General features: G+C 42.5%; 2 long non-coding RNA genes across 3 annotated transcripts in view; one reads left to right on the forward strand and one right to left on the reverse strand.

Moving 5' to 3' along the window:
* Positions 1–19,223, reverse strand: part of LOC132540850 (uncharacterized) — a 134,510-nt gene that overhangs the window by 51,158 nt on the left and 64,129 nt on the right. The window lies entirely within an intron of this gene.
* LOC132540847 (uncharacterized) lies at positions 617–13,221 on the forward strand. 2 transcript variants are annotated; one of them, XR_009551974.1, is made up of 6 exons: positions 617–1,112; positions 6,006–6,143; positions 7,502–7,628; positions 10,600–10,693; positions 11,464–11,526; positions 12,702–13,221. It is a non-coding gene; the product is annotated as an uncharacterized LOC132540847 (long non-coding RNA). The 2 variants fall into 2 exon arrangements; XR_009551975.1 differs by lacking the exon at positions 10,600–10,693 and having other exon boundaries at positions 623–1,112.

Here is a 19,223-nt window from a genome sequence, read left to right on the forward strand (position 1 = left end):
ATTACTAATTTTAGCATATAGAGACTATAGGAATGATGTTTGTTTTGGGAAATACTGCATGGAAAAGGTGATTTATTTTTATTTTTATTTATTGGATAGAGACTGCCAGAAATTGATAGGAGGGGAAATAGAGAGACAGAGAGACACCTGCAGCACTGTTTCACCACTCGCAAAGCTTTCCCCCTGCAGGTGGGGACTCGGGGCTTGAACCCGGGTCCTTGCGCACTATAACATGTGTGTTCAACCAGGTGCCCTGAAAAGTTTATTTTTTAATAGATAAATATTTTTATTAATGAGAGAAAGAACCAGGGCATCACTGTCACATACAATGCTGGGGACAGAACCCAGGGCCTCAAGCTTGCAAGTCGGCAGGAGGCAAGAAGGTGATATTTTCAAGGAAGCCTCCCTCTAAATGGACATAAACAACTATACACAGGACTAGCCTGACCCCCCCCTCCCCTTCCCCCTTCTCCTTCTCCCCCTCTTTCTTTCTATGAGTATTTCTGTGCAAGGGTTCAACTCATGGCAGAGAATGTCCCCCAATAAGGATGAAGTAGTACACAGGCGTCTGGAATGACAATTTGCGAGTAGAGTATGTAGCAGGGGCAAGGGTAGACAGCATAATGGGTAGACAGCATAAAGAGTCTCTCATGCCTGAGGCTCCAAAGTCTCAGGTTCAATCCCCACCTCCCCCATAAACCAGAGTAGAGTAGTGTTCTGGTAAAAAAAAAAAAAAAAAGAAAGAAAGAAAGAAAGAAAAAGAAAAGAAGAGAGAGAGAATATGTAGCAATGTATCCCATTCCTCTTCCCAGCAGTTGTCCAAGCAGGCCAGTCAGACTTCTTGGGCTCACGTCCCGTTGGCTCTGTGAGTGCATTTCTTCTCCAAAGGCCCTCAACTCCTCCCTTAACCAGAGGCCTAGAGAGCTTGGCTGCCAGGTCATTCCCTGCTTCCTCCCTCCACCCCACCCCAACTCGCTGATGTCAGCTGGGCGGGGCGAGTCTAGTTTGCAGATCTGGGACCTGGCCTAGTGGGACCTCGGGATTTTGTGGGCTGGAGTGAGTGGGAATGCTCTGGGTGCGGGGTTCGCCGAGAGAGCCGCGCCAACCACCCAGTAAGGCTCTTGTGGAAGGCTCCCAGGACTCCAGAGAAACTGTCTTTTTCTCTGGAGACTTGTTGCTGGGGGAGGGGGCGGTGGTGTCAGGGCGGGGGTTTCTCCCAACGCAGGTTGGCGTCACTCAGCGCTGCCTCCCTGGGAGGACATGGTTCCAGGCTGCTGCTCTCTCCTCCCCAGAGCTCCCTGACCAGGCAGGCCTGGTCTCCAGGGTCATCAAACCCACTGAGCCTGGAGGTGAAGAAGAGTGATAACAGCCTTACTAACAATAGACGCTCTTCACAGAGCAAGTGTATGCTGTGTGCTGGCACTCTGAATCTCTGACACCTTGTCTTCATTGTCTTTTCTGCAACACAATGGCCCTTTCTTATACTAAATATTCCTCAGCACTACCTTTAGCATTCATAGATAATACAGTCAGCCTTTATCTGAATTACATACTATTAAGTCATAAAACGCCACAATTAAAATAAATGGGGAAAGAGGGATTTATAATGCAAGATAAGATTTGTGCTTACTGCCCAGCACATGTACTAAAATTGGAACAATTATGAGATTAGCCTGATCCATGTGGAATGATAACTCAAAAAAATTTTTTTTTAATTTTTATTTATTCCCTTTTGTTGCCCTTGTTGTTTTGTTGTTGTAGTTATTATTGTTGTTGTTCTTGATGTCGTCATTGTTGGATAGGACAGAGAGAAATGGAGACAGGAGGGGAGACAGAGGGGGGAGAGAAAGAAACCTGCAGACCTCCTTCACCACTTGTGAAGTGGGACTCTGCAGGTGGGGAGCCTGGGGCTTGAACCCAGATACTTACACCAGGTCCTTGCATTTTGGGCCATGTGCGCTTAACCCATTGTGCTACTGCCCGACTCCCAATAACTCAAAAATTTATGGAAATTTTATGGTGTATGTGTGTGTCTCTGTGTGTAAGAGAGAATAGAACTGCTTCATTATATCATTCGTTAAGGGTATTAGATTCCCAGTGAATATGCAATGACAAATAAAGACAGATACAAATATGCCACATTCTTTGCTCAGATACCAAGAGTGTCACTCTGTTATGACTTCTCTGCAGCAGTGAATGTTTTTGCTAAGTTCCAAAATATCACAGTCCAAGCTTTCCATTACCTCTTGATTAATAAGGAATGTTGTGATCTTTTGTTTACCTCTCTAAACTCATTTCTTCCCGAAGCTTCTTCAGCTCATGTATCTCTAAATACACTGGTATCATTGGAGCAACAGGGCTCTAGGGAATGATTTAAGAGTTGAAAGTCGATGGCTCTAGAGATGGTGCCCCTTGTTGAACACATACATTACCATGTGCAAGAATCTGGGTTCAAGCTCCCAGTCCCTACTAATATGGGAGAAACTTCATGAATGGTGAAGCAGGGCTACAGGTGACAGAAAAAAAATGTTGAAAGTCAAATTCTAGATTTTAATAGAAGACAAGATCTCTGAAAACCTAAGGGAGATCCCACTAATCTATATTGGAAGCTAGTTCAATAAGATGCTGGAGCTGTGGTTAAGAATCTGGGACTAGTTTTTGTATTGAAGTCTGCCCAAACCCTCTTTCCCAGGAGTCAGCTTTCCCACACCCAAACCACAAAGTTGCAGTGGGAACTGACAGCTTTTTACAATGTAACACCGACTTACTTGACCCAGAGTAGCACCTGACTCATTCCAGCACAGTGATTTTTCTGCTTCTGAATTTGAAAGATATATAGATGAGAAACAATACTGTATCTTCTCTCCAGCTGATTTGACCCAATAACATGTAATACCTTTGTTCTCCTGACAGTTATCTTGTCCTCAATTTATTGAAGTAACAAGCAGGGGAGATAGCATAATAGTTATGCAAAAAAGCTTTCATGTCTAAGGCCCCAAAGTCTGTACCATCATTAGCATAAGCCAGACCTGAGCAGTGCCTGCCTGTCTGTCTGTCTTTTTCTCCTCCCCATCTCACATGAAAAAAGGATACACACACACACACACACACACATATACAAGCAGAAAAAAAAATCTAGTCTGATAAGACAGAATGAAAGACTAGAAGACATTCAACAGCATTAGAGTTTTAGAGTTTCTGGTGTTATTCCATTCCTGACGCAACACTGTAGTGGAGCCCTGGTCACTGTGACATTTCCCTATATCATTATAACTAAGCTTCCTTTCTTATTTACATTTGTTCAGAGCAAAGGAACAGGATGAACTTTTTTTTTTAACTTTTGAATTATCTTTACTTATTTATTGGATAGAGACTGACAGAAATCAAGTGGGAAGGGAGAGATAAAGAGGGAGAGAGACAGAGACACCTGCAGCCCTGCTTCACCACTCACAAAGCTTTCCCCTTGTAGGAGGGGATGAGGAGGAGGGCTCAAATCCAGGTCTTTGTGAATTGTAACTTGTGCACCCAGCCAGGTGAGTCACCGCCTGGACCCAGGATGAACTTCTTTAAAAAATATTTTATTGATTGATTGGTTGATTGGATAGAACTGAGAGAAATGGGGGGGGGGAGACAGAGGGAGAGAGAGACTTGCAGTACTACTTCCCTGCTTGCAAAACAATTCTCCCTAGAGGATCTTTTCCTTCTTTTAAATTTCAAATGTGTAAGAAAGACAAACATGGTCCCCACCCATTGAAGGAAGTTTCTGTGCTGTGGTCTCTTTCTCTCTAAATCTCTTTCTGCCTTTCTGCCTCTCTGTTGGGGGGGGGTGGGGAGAAAGGTGGAAGGAAGGAAAGAAGGAAAAAGTGGAAGCTGAAAGTTAAACAATGCATCTGAAGTCATGCTGCAGGTCAGCAGCAGGGGTATAGTTAGGACATGGGTTTTCAGTGGTCAGGATCCTTATTTCTTTAAGGCACCTTGCTCAAATTCTGGGGGAATCTTGCTCATTTTTCTTAATTATTTCTCCTCTCCCAGGACACGCTGCTTAGGGAGAATGTCTGAGACCACTTTAAGGAAGCAGGCCTACTGGTATATAACTCTGTTTGGCTCAACTCTTATCTATATGAAGGACTTTCTGTGACTGTTAAGCTTTGTTTTCAAACTGAGGCCTTGGGAGTGGAAGAATGGGAGGGCATTTGTGGGATGTTTGCAATTTTGGTTGGATAGTTTGCACTTTGGAAGCTCAGTCTCCTTTCTAAGGCTGTCATATTCTATGCAGGAAGATGGTCTGGAGGTAGAGTTGCAGAGGTGACTACTGAAACTAGACAGTGTAGTCCAGAAATTGATGAACTGGCAAGTACTGTATCCCAGTGAAGATCCTCTCTTCCTTCTTCCCTATAGGAAGGGAATCTGTGTCACCACAAAGGTTGGCACTCACGGAGGAATCTCTAAACTAGGCTCCCACACTGGGACAGCTCCCCTGGGATCCTGCAGGTTGAGTCATTTCCTTCTCTAGTTTCCCACATGTGACGACCCTTTATCTATCTCCGCCACCACAGGGAGCTGGGGAGGTTTTGCTACACAATAAATCTTTGACTGGGCAGGTGGTTTTATCATTTGAAAGGATGACATTAAGTAAAGAGAAGACTTAAGTGAGCCTGTGCTTGTAAATCCAATACTTTATCTATGGTGTCACCTTTTCTTTTCTTTTTCTTTTTTTTTTTTTTCATCTTTAGTCCTCTATTCTCTTTATTTTTGCTTTAGTTCTTTACTTTTGGTTTCCCACAACTTTCCATCTCTGTTTTTTTTTCTTTCAGAAAATCCCTCTCAACAAATTATCAGTAGCCTCAGTTTTTAGTTTTTGTTTGAGACATTTGCTTGTTGATTATAATCCTTTCTTCAAACATTAAATTAAATTAAATAAAAGATCAACTCTAGATAGTCTTTACCAGAGACCCACAAGATCTTACACAGTCTTCAGGAAGAAAACACTTCGCAGTCCCTAAAGTTGTTACACAAAATGGCATACAAATGTAAAGTTTGTAGGATGGTGCAGGGCATTCAGTGGCTTCTCAAAGGGATCAGTGACCTGCCATGATGTTTAGAGCACATGTCCTTGGAATCTGAGTTGGCTAAAATCAGATTCTCATGGGAGTTATAAAAGATAACAATGACTGATTTATTTGTCTTTCATGTATACAGAGGTAAGATGTCAGAACAAAAATAGTAGCTTTGTCCTTTGAAGTCCTCAGGGACTCCCAGTTCTGTCCTCCTGATCCCAGGGTGTGAACTTTAATCTCATAATCCAAGATGATGGCTTCTCAAACTCCAAGATACACACTGGAGAGACAAAGGCTTCTCTGCTTCTCAAAGGTCCTGGGAGCTGTTACTTGACATGATAATTTTTTTATATATATTTTTGGCCCTTAGTCACATGGCCATAGCTATCTGCAGAGAAGCTTTGAAATATAATCTTTATGTTGGATAGTCATGTGACCAGACAGAAATTCTCCTAGTATAGATAAAGAAGGGTAGATTATTGGAAGACAATATCAGCATCTGTCAGAGCTTCCATGACACCACCTGTTGTAATTTAACTCAGAAAGCATTTTTGGATTGGGGGCTGCTGCGGCATGTAAAAGGATTCACAGCAGGGAGCTGGGAATTGGTTTAAACAATATAAGGTTTATTAGGGTGAAACAGTTAAAAGACAAAACAAGCACTTATCAAGGATTAAGTGTACACTAGGTTCATAAAGTCTGAATATAGTTATCAAAAGTTTAGTCCCATAAGATAAACAATTATCAGCTCTGGTAAAGGTTGCTCATGGCTGAAGAGGGGTCTAAAAGTTTACAGGCTAGCAGAGTCACAAGTGTTCAGTTCCCAGGAGAAGTAGCCATGGCAGATGGATGCCTGGAACACCTCTGCCGAGATGCTTCTGACCAGGAGAAGAAGCAGCAGCCAAAGAGAGTGAGTTACAGCTGGCTGTCATTTTCTTTGTCCACCAGCACAGACTAGATCCACCCACAGTCCAACATGCACCTGTGCAGACCACTGCAGTACTCTGTCGCCAAGGCTGATGTCAGCGCTGTGTCGGGACTTCCATTTATGGTCTCCAGTATACTGCGTCACCATGACTACCAATGGTGAATATTGTGATTTGGTTCATACAACATTCTTTCCCACCTCCATCTAGGACATTATAGCTGGGAAGTCACACTTCCTAGAACCCTTTGCAGATGACATGAGGTTGTGACAAGGAATTGTCAACTGAATGACCTTGGATGTGATTTGAGCCTGGAACCCAGTGAAGTGGGAGAGAGGCAGCAGAAGAAATAACAGTTTTGCTAGTGTGGATGGTGGCAGGCTGGTTTCCAGCTTCCTTCTTCAGCATCTTACTGGAATAAATGTTTGTGGTGGTAGCTTCTCTCCTGATTGTCATGGTATAACAGGGCATAAGTTTGAGGACTTACAGCTAACTCTAGAAGCTCTATTTTAAGATTCCTCATCTGGGACTGGAGAGATATCTCACTGGGTAGGGTGCCTGCCTTGCCATGTGTACAACCCATGTCTGAGCCTCAGCATCTAATGAGAGATAGTATGGCAACAGAGGCTGTTCCAATGCTGTGGTCTCTCTCCTTTCCTTGTTTCATCTCCGTTTGTTTTTTTTTTTGAATAGGAAGGGGATTTGAAGCAATGAAATTACTTATTTCTTTTTGCAAAAGTCAAATCAAACCAAAAACAAACAAAGTGTAATCCAGGGCTTCATGTTGACGTGACTGATTTGGGAATTCAGCTAAGTGTAGATTCGAATTCCACTGATCTGGAGTGAGGTCACAGATTCTGCATCTAATTTTTTATAATTGTAGCTCTTCTGATACAAATTTCTTAAAAATTATTTATTTATTTACTTATTTTGGATAGAGGCAGAAATTGAGAGGGGAAGGGAAAGAGGGGAGTAAGGAGAGAGAGAGATCTGCAACATTACTTCACTGATTATGAAACATCCCCCTGCAGATGGAAGGAAAGGGGACTTGGGGTTTGAACCCAGTTCCTTGCACATTATAACATGCCTGCAGTACTGACTGCACTACTGCCTGGCCCCAAGATTCCACATTTAAAAAAAATTTCTTTATTGGGGAATTAATGTTTTACATTTGACAGTAAATACAATAGTTTGTACATGCATAACATTACCCAGTTTTCTAAGATTCTGCATTTTTAACAAACCTCCAGATAATATTTGATGATTTGAATGAATTTGTGAGTAGCTCCATCTTAGGGTGTCTTCAGCTTACGTGTACCCAGTTATAAATTTCTTTCTGTTTTAACCAATGATGGTTTCAAGTTCTCCTAATTCTGGAACTGTTTCTTTCTTGTTATTTATTTATTTACACACACACACACACAAGTTTTTTTTCAAATGAATCCAGGCCTTATAAGTGCATTATATTGCCAAATAGCCTCCTTACCTAAAATTCCTCTCCTTTTTCTTTCTTGAGAGAAAGAAAGGAAGAAACAGACATAGAGAGGAGAGACACCACAGCACTTGATCATCCATATGGAGATGCCCCACGATGCTCCTGTGCGGTACCAATGTTTCATACACAGAAGGAAATGAGTTCTACCAGGTGAGCTATCTCCTGGCCTCTTCCTTGTCAATCTTAAAAGATCTTCTTTCTGTGGCCTGGGAAATGGTCCTCCAGTGGATAAAGTGTTGAACTTTATGATAAAGTGTTGAACTCATGAACATCAAGTCCCCAGTTTGATCCATGGTATCAAATATGTCAGAGTGATGCTCTGGTTCTTTCTCTAACAAATAATTAATAAAATAAATCTTTAAATAAAGAATAATAATAGGTATTTCATAAAATTGTTTTTAAAAAGTCATCTTGATTTTGACATTCTCATAGAGTAGGTGCCTTGGAATAGTAAAGATTTATTCTCTTGTGGCTATGAGGCTAGAAGGTTGGTTTCCTCTGTGGGAGAAGCTCTGAGAGAGAATATAGTTCCATGCCTCACCTCCGGCTTCCTGTGATAACTAGCAGCCCTGCATTCCTTAGGCTATAGATGCATCTCTGCTATCTTGGCTTTTGGACATTCTCTGTATGTGTCTTCTTTTTGGTTTGTTCTTTTTTTTTTTTTTTTCCTCCAGGGTTATTGCTGGGCTCGGTGCCTGCACCATGAATCCACCGCTCCTGGAGGCCATTTTTCCCCCTTTTTGTTGCCCTAGTTGTTGCAGCCTCTTTGCGGTTATTATTATTGCCATTGTTGATGTTGCTTTGTTGTTGGATAGGACAGAGAGAAATGGAGAGAGGAGGGGAAGACAGAGAGAGAGGGGAGAGAAAGATAGACACCTGCAGACCTGCTTCACCGCCCATGAAGCGACTCCCCTACAGTTGGGGAGCCCGGGGCTTGAACCGGGATCCTTATGCCAGTCCCTGCGCTTTGCGCCACGTGCGCTTAATCCACTGCGCCACCGCCCGACCCCAATCCCCCCCCCCTTTTTTTTTTTTTTAATAACCAGAGCACTGCTCAGCTCTGGCTTATGGTGGGGCAGGGGATTGAACCTGGGACTTTGGAGCTTCAGGTATGAGAGTCTCTTTGCATAACCATTATGCTATCTACCCCCGTCCATGTGTCTTCTTTTAAGGCCACAAGTAACATCAGACTGGAAACCACCCCTACTCCAGTATGACCTTGCTTTGATCAATTTATGTATGCATTGATCCTATTTCCAAATAGGACACACTCGGAGGCATCTGGGGGGGGGGGTGGTAGGACTTTGATTTATTTTGGGGAGGAGACTTTGAACCATAATAAGATAAGAATCAGGAATTTATTTTACATCAATCTTCAGAGCTACTTTTGCTTTAAAGACCTTCATTAGAAGAGGTTATAGGGAGTCGGGCTGTAGCGCAGCGGGTTAAGCGCAGGTGGCGCAAAGCACAAGGACCGACATAAGAATCCCGGTTCAAAACCCCGGCTCCCCACCTGCAGGGGAGTGGCTTCACAGGCAGTGAAGCAGGTCAGCAGGTGTCTATCTTTCTCTCCTCCTCTCTGTCTTCCCCTCCTCTCTCCATTTCTCTCTGTCCTATCCAACAACAACAACAACAATAATAGCTACAACAATAAAACAACAAGGGCAACAAAAGGGAATAAATAAATAAAATAAATATTAAAAAAAATAAAAAAATAAAAAAAAGAAGAGGTTATAAACTGGTGCTCAGAGTCAGCTTTAGGGTCCAGACATGTTTATTAAGTCAGAGTCTCCATCACTCTCTAAGGTCTTACACAAATTCATGCTGCCTGTGTGGCTCTCACTGCATTTTGCACTAGTGACCCTCAATTTAGAACTTTTCTCAGAATATTTTTTATTTTTATTTTTATTTTTTTTTAACCATTGTAATATCTGAACTGCCCTGAGAGATGGAAAGAACAAATTGACATTTCAATGACTCCAAGCAATAGAGCCTCAGGGAATAAATATGATCTGCCTCAATCCCAGAATACATTTTTTTAGTTATTATTTTCTTCTTCCTTTTCCTCCTCTACCCCTTCCTCCTCCTCCTCCTCTTCTTTTTCAGCAAAGCACTGCCCAGCTCTGGCTTTAAGCGGTGCTGGGGACTGAACCCGTAACCTGGGAGCCTTGGACATGAAAGTCTTTTGCATGACCATCGTGTTATCTCCTCAGCCTGTATCCCAGAAATGGGAACAGTAGAGCCAAATCTCCAGCCTCCCTAAACTGAGTTTGAACACAACCTGAGTCCTATCTTCATGTCTGACATGAAAAAGCTGCAAGGGCCTCTCACAAAGTAACTTCCCTGCCCAATTCTACACATTCTTTTTTTTAACTTACTTCTTTTTTTTTTAATGTTTTACATTCAATAGTAAATACAATAGTTTGTACATGCATAACATTTCTCAGTTTTCCATATAATAATACAACCCCCACTAGGCCCTCTGTCATCCTTCATGGACCTGTATTCTCCCCACCCACCCACCCCAGGGTCTTTTACTTTGGTGCAATATGCCAATTCCAGCTCAGGTTCTACTTGTGTTTTCTTTTCTGATCTTGTTTTTCAACTTCTGTCTGAGAGGGAGATCATCCCATATTCATCCTTCTGTTTCTGACTTATTTCACTTAACATGAATTTTTCAAGACCCATCCAAGATCAGCTGAAAATGGTGAAGTCACCATTTTTTATAGATGAGTAGTATTCCATTGTCTACACATTCTTTTATTTGTGTATTTTTTTTTAAAATCCTTGTTTTTGGGAGTCACACGGTAGCGCAGGGGGTTAAGCACACATGGCGCAAAGTGCAAGGACTGGCATATGGATCCCAGTTCAAGCCCCCAGCTCCCCACCTGCAGAGGAGTCGCTTCACAGGTGGTGAAGCAAGTCTGCAGGTGTCTCTCTTTCTCTCCCCCTCTCTGTTTTCCCCTTCTCTCTCCATTTCTCTCTGTCCTATCCAACAATGACAACATCAATAACAACAACAACGATAACTACAACAATAAAAACAATAAGGGGAACAAAATGGAAAATAAATATATTTTTAAAAAGTCTTGTTTTTTTTTCCTTCTGTTTCTTTTACTAGAGTGTGAGAGATAAAGATGTAGAGAATGAGAGAAATAGAGAAAAGAGACCCCGGAAACTCTGCTCCTCTGCTGGTGAAGTTTCCCTGTCTGCAGGTGGGGACCAGCGGCTTGCATTAGTGTCCTTGTACATGGTAGCATGTGCTTTCTGCCAAATGAGCCATCATCCAGCCACTTCTTTGTATGTTTTTGTTGTTTACTCTGTTTATTGAGCCTGCATGTAGTAACTGCTGGTTGGGTATAGATAGGGATGGGGGTTAAGGAAGAAGAGAACCTGCTTTATCTTTTGGACATGAATCCTCTTCCTCTCCTGAACATGAGACTGGAATGGGACTTTACCTCTGGCTCAGGAACCCACACTCACCGATTTGGTCTAAGTCACATCTCCTTGCAGCTACCTAACTGGTTCAAAATTTAAGAGAATGAAGGTGCTAACTACATCAGATATTCCAAATGGACTAGCCAAAGATCCTCTTTTTTTTTTAAATATTTTATTTTATTTATTTATTCCCTTTTGTTGCCCTTGTTGTTTTATTGTTGTAGTTATTATTGTTGTTGTCGTTGTTGGATAGGACAGAGAGAAATGGAGAGAGGAGGGGAAGACAGAGAGGAGGAGAGAAAGATAGACACCTGCAGACCTGCTTCACTGCCTGTGAAGTGACTCCCCTGCAGGTGGGGAGCCAGGGTTCGAACCAGCATCCTTATGCCGGTCCTTGTGCTTTGCGCCACCTGCGGTTAACCCGCTGCGCTACAGCCCAACTCCCAAGATCCTCTTTTCTTTAGAGCTGTTAACTCTGATATTGGAGTTCTTCCATGAAATGTTTACTTTTGCATCAGTCTTTTTATTTATTTTATTTTTTCAGCAGAGCACTGCTCAGCTCTGGTTTATGGTGGTGCAGGGGATTGAACCTGGCACATTGGAGTCTCAGGTATGAGAGTCTCATCACATAACCATTATGCTATCTACCCCCACCTTGCATCAGTCTTTTTTTTTTTTCTTTTTTCTTTTTACCAGAGCACTGCTCAGCTCTGGTTTATGGTGGTGCAGGGGATTGAATTTGGGACTTTGAAGCCTCAGGCACGAGAGTCTGTTTGCATAACCATTATGCTGTCTACCCTTGCCCTGCATCAGTCTTCTTAGACTTGAATTCTTCTCTTACTAGGGTTGAACATTAACTATGTGCCTGGGTGTTAAACTTAGAATGGTTTTCCATGTTCTTCCTTATTTCCAAAGCTATAAATATTCATCTATTTTCTTCTCTTACTATTTCTGTGATTTCATGGTTTACATTAAAATCTTCCAACCATCTGGAATTTGTTCTAAAGTCAGCTGGGACTTGGAACTCTATCTTAATTTTTTTTTTTTTTCCTAGAGGTGAGCCAGTCATATCTTCCATGTTTTCCATGTATGGCCTTTTAAAAAGCAGTTGTCCCCCTCCAACCTGACCACCCTCTAACTCCCTAAAAGCCTAGGAGTTAAGAAAGAAAAGTTGTGACTATTACTTGGACAGATCCTAGTCGCTGCTCCAGTGCTAGTCACTCTGGAACTCTGGCAGAGCTCAGTTCTCCTGAAGGAACAAACTCCCACCAATGCTGTAAGATTAAGCAGGCCTAAGCAGTTTGAGAAGGGTTTACAAAGAGAGCTCTCTAGAGGAGGTTAACAGTTGCCAAGTCCTTAACACTGGGCATGGCCACATGGGAAACAGTTGCTCAGCCTTGCAAGAAACTCCAGGGACCTGAAGCTCTGCTCCTTAACTGTGTTTTCTTTCTTCAACCTCCACGTCCTTTCCCAACTGATCGTTCAAAGTCAGCTCACCCTGCTTCTCTGTGAAGCCTTCTCTGGTGTGTCCAGGCAGGCTTAGGTCTTACAGATCTCTAGTGCAATTTTTTTAATGGATCATTGACATATTTGTTGTGGATGAATAAATTAGTCAGAAAGTAGCAACCCAGGAAGTGGTGCAGTGGATAAGAATCCCTGAGTTGAAAGCATGAGTTCCCAAGTTTGGTCTCCAGCAAACTTGGTTCTATCTATCTAGCTCGTTAATAAATAAAATATTAAAATAATAAACTAAGTCATTGGTTATGAATGAATGCTATCTTCCAGGTGCAGGGAAGAAGAAGAAAAAAAAGGAGGAGGAGGAGAAAAAGAATGGAAGGAGGAGGAGGAAGAAGACGATGGACTAGCAAAAGACATGGAGCAGCTATTCTTAGAGACATGCTGATCTGAGATGCTTTACAAGAGCCTGTGTGTTTATGGCAGCATAGCTGGTACCATCTGGTTGTGATAATTCTTAGGCTGCCTGAAATGGAGGCAATTTCTTTTCTCTGTTTCTTTTCATTTTTTTTTATTTTTAAAAATATTTATTTATTTATTCCCTATTGTTGTCCTTGTTGATTTATTGTTGTAGTTATTATTGATGTCATTGTTGTTGGATAGGACAGAGAGAAATGGAGAGAGGAGGGAAATACAGAGGCTGGAAGAGAAAGACAGACACCTGCAGACCTGCTTCACTGCCTCTGATGCGACTCCACTGAAGGTGCAGAGCCAGGGGCTCGAACTGCTATCCTTACACTGGTCCTTCAGCCTGCGCCACCTGCACTTAACCCACTCCCTCTTTATTTATTTATTTATTTTAGACATTTTAACTTATTTATTTATTCCCTTTTGTTACCCTTGTTGTTTTATTGTTGTTGATGTCATCGTTGTTGGATAGGACAGAGAGAAATGGAGAGAGGAGGGGAAGACAGAGAGGAGGAGAGAAAGATAGACACCTGCAGACCTGCTTCACTGCCTGTCAAGTGACTCCCCTGCAGGTGGGGAGCTAAGAACCGGGATTCTTAGGCCAGTCCTTGCGCTTTGCACCGCCACCTGTGCTTAACCCACTGTGCTACTGCCCAACTCTCTTTTTAATTTTTTTAAAGATTTACTTTACTTATTTCTTTTCTTTTATTTATAAAAAGGAAACATTGATAAAACCATAGGATAAGAGGGGTACAACTCCACACAATTCCCACCACCAGAACTCCATATCTCATCCCCTCCCCTGATAGCTTTCCTATTCTTTAACCCTCTGGGAGTATGGACCCAGGGTCATTGTGGGATGCAGAAGGTGGAAGGTCTGGCTTCTGTAATTGCTTCCTGGCTGAACATAGACGTTGACAGGTGGATCCATACTCCCAGCCTGCCTCTCTCTTTCCCTAGTAGGGTGGGGCTCTGGGGAAGTGGAGCTCCAGGACACATTGGTGGGGCTGTCTGTCCAGGGAAGTCTGGTTGTCATCCTGCTAGCATCTGGAACCTGGTGACTGAAAAGAGAGTTAACATACAAAGCCAAACAAGTTGTTGAACAGTCATGAACTTAAAGGCTGGAATAGAGTAGATGAAGAGTTGGAGGGGGTCTCCACTTTGTAGATAGCTAGTAGGCATATTTTAGTTATATTCAAAAGGCCTGTGGCTATACTAGTTTTTTTTTTCTTCCCTTCCCTGAGCCTGAAATCTGATATATAGGTATGGATCCAAGTTACTGTCTGGGGAGATGATGTCATGGCTGGAAAAGGAACAGAAAGCTGGATCAGGGAAGAGAGTAGCTCCCAAATATGGGAAAGGTGTATAAATATTGTTGACTGTAAACCCCATCAATTTGATTTGGTCTGGGGCCCATATTCAGTTTAGGAGCCTATGTGACCACTATATCCCTGTAGATCTGAGCTCACATTCTGTGGTCATGAGTAGGAACATTCCAAGCTGCCCCAATATCAGGACCCATCTTCCTCAGGTGTAGCATAGAGTATGTTGTCCATCCTCCCTTTGGAGGATGGAACATTCTCTACTGTTGTTGATCCAAGTTGAGGGCAAAGTACTATGGGGGGCCCACAAAGGGGTCTATTTTGTTGTTCCTGATAGAGATGACAGGTAACAAGGCTAGAGGGATTTATTTGAAGCCTAGGCCCATTATCTCTGTTTGGGAATTTTTTTTTTAAAGATTTTATTTATTTATGAGAAAGATAGGAGGAGAGAGAAAGAACCAGATATCACTTTGGCACATGTGCTGCCGGGGATTGAACTCGGGACCTCATGCTTGAGAGTTCAAAGCCCTATTACTGTGCCACCTCCTGGACCACTTAAAATGTTTATTTATTTATTTATTTGTTTCCCCTTTGTTGCTCTTGTTGTTTTATTATTGTAGTTACTATTGTTGTTATTGATGTCATCATTGTTGGATAGGACAGAGAGAAATGGAGAGAGGAGGGGAAGACAAAGGGGGGAGAGAAAGATAGACACCTGCAGACCTGCTTCACCGCCTGTGAAGTGGCTCTCCTGCAGGTGGGGAGGTGGGGGTTCGAACCGGGGATCTTACACTGGTCCTTGTGCTTTGCGCCACATGAGCTTAACCCACTGCGCTACCAACCAACCCCCAGTTTCTGCTGTTTTACACCACCTGGTTTTCATGAGGATCAAATGAAATAAAAGTATTTAAGTGTTTTGGAGACCATGCACCTTCTGTACACAGAAAATGTGCTCATGTTATATAGAAGAGACAACATTTTCAACTGCATTTCCTGAGCTGAGAAGATAGCATAACGGTTATACAAAAGACTTTCCTGCTTGAGGCTCTAACACTTTAAACTGTCTGCCTGCCCCATTTCTTGTTCTCCTTAAAGGCGTGGGTGAGCCTGATTTGTCCCTTCTTAAATTTCTTCCAAGATTCTGTTTGTACACTCATACACCAAGCTAGCTGCTCCCTGAGGAAGAAAGAAAATTGACTTTTTAAAAAAATTTTTTTTAATTTTTAAATTTTTTCCTCCAGGGTTATTGCTGGGCTCGGTGCCTGCACCATGAATCCATCGCTCCTGGAGGCCATTTTTTCCCCTTTTTTTTGCCCTTGTTGTTGTAGCCTCTCTGTGGTTATTATTATTATTGCCATTGTTGATGTTGTTCGCTGCTGGACAGGACAGAGAGAAATGGAGAGAGGAGGGGAAGACAGAGAGGGGGAGAGAAAGATAGACACCTGCAGACTGCTTCACTGGCCGTGAAGCAACTCCCCTGCAGGTAGGGAGCCGGGGGCTCGAACCAGGATCCTTACACCTGTCCCTGCGCTTTGCGCCAAATGCATTTAACCCACTGTGCCACCGCCCAACCCCCCAAAATTGACTTCTTTTCCTGAAATTTCTAGAACCTAAACTTGGTCAAAGAAAATCAACATGTAGTCTAGGAGGTGGTACAGTGGAAAAGGCATGAGGCCTCAAGTTTAATTCCTCACATCACATGTGTCAGAGTGATCTTCTAATTCTCTCCTCCCTCCTCCCATTATGAAATAAAAGTCTGGTGCACATGGTGTGAAGCTCAAAGACTGGCGTAAGGATCTCGGTTCGAGCCCTAGCTCCCCACCTGCAGGGGAGTCCTTCACAGGCGGTGGAGCAGGTCTGCAGGTATCTGCCTTTCTCTCCCCTTCTCTGTCTTACCCTCCTTTCTTCATTTCTCTCTGTCCTATCCAACAACAACGACATCAATAACAACAACAATAATAACTACAACAACAATGAAAAACAAGGGCAACAAAAGGGAAAATAAATAAAATATATTTAAAAAAAAAGAAAGAAAAGTCCCTTTGGAATATAACTAAAATAAACCTACTAGCTATTTACAAAACAGAAACCCCCCCAACTCTTCATCTGCACTATTCCAGCCTTTAGGTTCATGATTACTCAATAACTTGCTTGGCTTTATATGTTAACTCTCTTTTAGCCACCAGGCTCCAGATGCTACCATGATGCCAACCAGACTTCCCTGGACAGAGTACCTCACCAATGTGTCCTGGAACCCCACTCCTCCAGAGCCCCACCCCACTAGAGAAAGAGAGAGAGAGACTGGGAGTATGAATTGACTTGCCAATGTCCATGTTCAGTGGAGAAGCAATTACAGAAGCCAGATCTTCTGCAACCCATAATGATCCTGGGTCCATGCTCCCAGAGGGATAAAGAATAGGAAAACTTTGCAGGGAGAGGATGGGATATGGAATTCTGGTCATGGGAATTGTGTGGAATTGTACCTCTCTTATCCTATGGTCATGTTGATCATAGTAAATCAATAGAAAGAAAGAAAGAAAGAAAGAAAGAAAGAAAGAAAGAAAGAAAGAAAGAAAGAAAACCAGGTGGTGTTATCAGCTCCATTTGGGTTTTTTGTCTTTTTTCTTTCTTTCTTTTTCTACCAATCCCCCCCCAAAAAAAAAAAAGTACAAAGAGAAATTGAGAGGGAAAGGGGAGAAAGAGAGGGAGAGAGAAAGACAGAGAAAGATAGACATCTGCAGACCTGCTTTCCTGCTTGTGAAGCGTCCTCCCTGCAGGTGAGGAGCTGGAGGATTGAACCCGGATCCTTGAGTGGGTCCTTGCGCTAAGTACTATGTGCACTTAACTGGATGTGCTACCACCCGGGCCCAATCCATTCCATTTTATACCTGAGGAAACTCAGAAGTGAAATAATTGACCTATGGTCATGGTAAGGCGAGGAAAGGGTTAAGTTGGGAGAGGAGAAAATTCTAATCTGTGACCATCTGTATTCCCTTCCTCTCTCCTACTTGGAACTGGAACTGTCTGGTTGGTTGAACAGATTTTTTTTTTTTTTCTCTTGCAGCTGCTTCTTCCTGCACTGCCCTTCCCAAGCCCTCTCCACTGGTGAAACCTTACCTTTCCTTTAAAGGCCAGCTCCAATGTCATTTTCCTGGTAGGGCCTCTTTCCCTTCCCGATCCCTTTATTTAGCTGTTCAGACAGGATCCATCCTAGCCCTGGTTCCCTCTGTGGTTTTCAGTTGTTTGTTTTTTGTAGGCAGTGTTTTTGGTGGGGGGTAGTAGCTGCACAATTTTATTGTTCCTGACAGATCATTTCACCATTTCTTAATTTATTTTTAGATAGGGGGTAGCAGGGAGAGAGAGTTAGAGAGGGAGAGTCAGAGAGAGGGGAGACAGCACAGTAAGTTCCACAGCTTGTGAAGCTCCCTGTGCAGGTGCTCCCAAGTGGTGGTCAGAAGCTCCAGCCTGGGTCCTGGCAAATGGTAACGTGTGCACTGTACTGGGGAGACTCCTGCCCCTTCCTTTGTGTTCCATGAATTAATCTCATCTCTCTCTCTCTATCTTTTCCTCTGTATCTCTTTCATTACAATACAATATTAAGGGAGCCGGCTGGTGGTGCAGCTGTTTAAGCGCACTTTGCGTGAAGCTCAGGGACCGTCATAAAGATCCCGGTTTGAGTCCCCAGATCCCCACCTGCAGGGGAGTCACTTCACAGGTGGTGAAGCAGGTCTGCAGGTGTCTATCTTTCTCTCACCCTCTCTGTCTTCCCCTCCTCTCTCCATTTCTCTTAGTCCTATCCAACAACAACAGCAATGACAACAACGATGATAAATAACAAGGGCAACAAAAAGGAAAAAATTAAAATAAAAATAAATAAATAAATACAATATTAAAAAAAGAAGAAATAGACAGGGGGAAGGGGACACTTACCAGAGAGCACTGCTCACCTGCTGACCATGGCAGTACTTGGGATTGAACCTGGGACACCTGGGGCCTCAAGCATGGAAATTCTCTCTCTGTGTTTTATTTATTTATTTTTAAATATTTTATAAATTTATTCTATTTTCAATGACTTATACAAAGAGACACCAGAACACTGCTCAGCTCTGGCTTATGGTGGTGCTGGGGATGAAACTGTGACCTCAGAGCCTCAGGCATGAAAGTCTTTTGCATAACCATTATGCTATGTATCCAGCCCTGTGTGTTTTAGATTTTTTTTTCCTTTCATATGATATAAAGAATTTCACATGAGGAAGAAGTCAGAGGACCTCTCAGATACATACTGGGTAAGGAACAAGGAACCTTGGACATGCAAGTTCTGCATTCTACCAGTTGAGCTCTCTCTCTCTCTCTGTCTCTCTCTCATCTACTTTCTTGTACATTGCCCCTCAAGACCTGCTTTCTCCCCTAGATGTCACTCTTCCAGGAGAGAGGAAAACACAAATTGTTTTGGTCTTTCTGTGCCTAAAATAGCCTGGTTCACATGTATGTTAAATAAGTACAGGAAGAAAACTAACTTTTTTTTTTCCTTTAGTCAATGTGTGTCAGCCCCAGAGCTTATACTGTTCAGTATTTCTCACCCTGAATTTTCAATTGAAAATTATGTAGCTCTTAATTAAGAACCGTAAATTTTCCATTCTGGGAGTCAGGCAGTAGTGCAGAGGGTCAAATGCATGAGCCCCCGGCTCCCCACCTGCAGGGGAGTCGATTCACAAGTGGTAAAGCAGGTCTGCAGGTGTCTTTCTCTCCCCCTCTTTGTCTTACCCTCCTCTCTCCATTTCTCTCTGTCCTATCCAACAACAATGACATCAATAACAACAACAATAACTACAGCAACAATAAAAACAACAAGGGCAACAAAAAAGAATAAATAAGGTCCATGAAAGATGATGAATGACATAGTGGGGGTTGTATTGTTAAATGGGAATCTGGGGAATGTTATGCATGTACAAGCTATTGTATTTACTGTTGAATGTAAAACGTTAATTCCCCAATAAAGAAAAAAAAGAATAAATAAAATTTTAAAATATTAAAATAAAAAATAAATAAATAAAATTAAAAA

Source organism: Erinaceus europaeus, chromosome 10 (genome assembly GCF_950295315.1).
Source record: "Erinaceus europaeus chromosome 10, mEriEur2.1, whole genome shotgun sequence".
NCBI classification, from domain to species: Eukaryota; Metazoa; Chordata; class Mammalia; order Eulipotyphla; family Erinaceidae; genus Erinaceus; species Erinaceus europaeus.